Here is a 2,507-nt window from a genome sequence, read left to right as displayed (position 1 = left end):
TTTGGGGCACAGGCTGTGTGTTTGTGTGCGTGAGGGCACCCGCATCTCTGACCTGAGCCTGCCTGCCTTGCGGCGGCCATGGCACAGTATCGACCTGGAGTGGCTCATACGGAGCTTTACTGGAGAGCTGCACTGCTGAGCAGCCGAGAGCATGGGTCTAATTAGTGCCTTGAACATATGCAAGAGCTGAAAATGAAGTTGGTTATTCCCCAGCTGAGGAATGAGAACTTCCTCTCCTGCCATGCAGTTTCACACTGACACAGTTGCTTCTGCATTTGCTGTGCAGACTGATGTGAGTGTTAATGGATCACCTACATAGCCTCGCAGCTGTAAAGGGCAGCGTCACCTTGGAAAGTTGTTTAAGTGCAGTTTCACATTATGTTTTATCTGATCTAAACCCACTTGCTGCTAGGAAAGAAGGCAGCCCTCTTCCCCCACCCTGTTCCTGGCTATACCATCTATCAGCTGGTCTGGCCCTCAGTGAGCCAGCTCAGCCAGCTAACCCAGCAGGAAACTCATGGGAGTCAACAGTTTTCTGCTGGTTTCAGTCCCTTCATCATTTCACTCAGGTGAGAGAAGCGTTGGCCAGCTCCGGTGAGCTGGGAGGATCGGTACCTGTGTGCTTCCTCACTGTGCTTCGAACGGTTGCTTCTCCACCTTGCCAAACCTCGCAGCGTGCCGTCAGCTCCGAGAGCTGCGGTGGGTCCTTGCTTGTTTGAACATAACCATCCGGCAGGTCAAATTGCTCTCGGCTACTTCTGCAAAAGGCTCCACTATGTTCCAGTTTGGGCCTCGGTAGTAGTTGTGTAAAGCCATGGCCTTCACTGGGTTTGCTCAGGTGTAACTGCCTGGAACTTATTAAACAACTTGACTGATAATTTGTGAGGACGGGCATGACCCAGTTTCTACTTTTAGCAGTCTGATGTTACCATCATCACTACAAAGCAGAGTATGTCACTCCACATCTGTAAACTGAACTCTAGCTGCTGGATGAAAAAGGCAATTTTTCCTCCATGTTCGTGTGTCGGGTTTTTTTTGTTTGGTTTGGTTTTTTTGCCCAGAAGCAAGCACGGATTTTGGAATGACTCATTAAAATGGAGGAGGCAGAGGAAAACGTCCTCCAACGCCAGAAAACACCACAGTAGCAATCGAGCGATCTAAGATGACTGATAAATACACCATGGAGCAGGCAGATCTTCCTTCAAAGCAAAATTTGGAGGATGCAGAAGCTTTTAAAGAAGCCAAGTGGGTGATTGGCTGGGTGGATGGGTGGACAGCATCTCCGTGTCCTCACTGGCTCCGGGAGAGCTCTCACATCTCCTACCGTGCCTGCTTGCCCCTCCTTTAAGTGAAAAGAAAAGGATGATTGTACAACCGTAATCGTAGCCAAATAAACAAAAATGCTATACACACCCAATCCTTCATCTTGAAAAGATAATTATAGATTTCTCTGAAAGGACTCTGGGTATGTGTGAGCAAGACTCACGCAAGCAAAAATGAAATATGCAATGAGGAACTTAACCCAGATCTGCTTGTTTCCTAGCTGCCTGGTTTCCATTTTGTGTGTAAACTTATGTGGACATTTGTCTGCGTTACGACCTCCAGACAGAAATTTTTTAACAATCCCCAATCCCAAAAGTGAAATTAATTAACCAGAAGCCAGCCATTCAGTCAACATCATATTTTTCCCTGTTTCCAGAAGGACGGCAGAATTATTGTTGTTACATGATTTCTTGAGCTACATCCCCAATTCCTTTATAAATCTTCTGTCTGCATTTGCACATATTATGTCAGAGGTTTCTCCCTTGTGTCTAGAGTTTTTGACCAATGTAAAAGACATTTCTTTAAGCCCAAGTAAAAAATTCCTTGGGAATTTTTGTAAAAAAAAAATTACAGGTATTTTCTAAGCAGAGAACTACTAGCTACCCGCTCCTAACTCAAAAGTGCCTAAAAAGCATTCCTTTCCAGTATTACAGAATATATTTGTGGCTCAGAGACTGAGGAGGGAAGTCTGGCAGCTCTGAAGAAAATTGAATTTACAGTACAAAAAGGTGGCTTCTGAATGAAGATTAATTTGTGTGCATGGTCAATGAACTCCTGCTGACACATTAACAGCTTTAGCACCGTGGGGTGTTATTTTCCTGCCCTGGGTACCGTACCTCGGCAGAGAGCTCCTGTGATAAGGAGGATCCATCCCGACCCAGAAGCGAGGGGCCAGCCACAGGCGAAAGGAGCTGCTTGTGCGGAGCTCACTGCAGGATAGAGGCCAGAGTGACCTTGCTGGGAAGTGATGAACTGCCCTGATAAATGCAGCACTGCAGAAAGCCACCTCCGGCCAAACAGGAGGTAGAAAACTAGTACCCTTCCATTCACGCTCCTCCTTCATTAAGATGGAAGGTCAATATATGGGCTTTATTTTTTTTTTTTTGTTAAAGTTAACGATGTAAAGGAAAAGAGGTTTTCTTTTTCCACCAGCAAGTATACAGGAGGTAAACACGCTGAATGCC

Source organism: Phaethon lepturus, unplaced genomic scaffold (assembly GCF_000687285.1).
Source record: "Phaethon lepturus isolate BGI_N335 unplaced genomic scaffold, ASM68728v1 scaffold21564, whole genome shotgun sequence".
In the NCBI taxonomy this organism is placed as follows: domain Eukaryota; kingdom Metazoa; phylum Chordata; class Aves; order Phaethontiformes; family Phaethontidae; genus Phaethon; species Phaethon lepturus.
The sequence above is the reverse complement of the archived record's forward strand: the minus strand, read 5'-3'. Positions refer to the sequence as shown.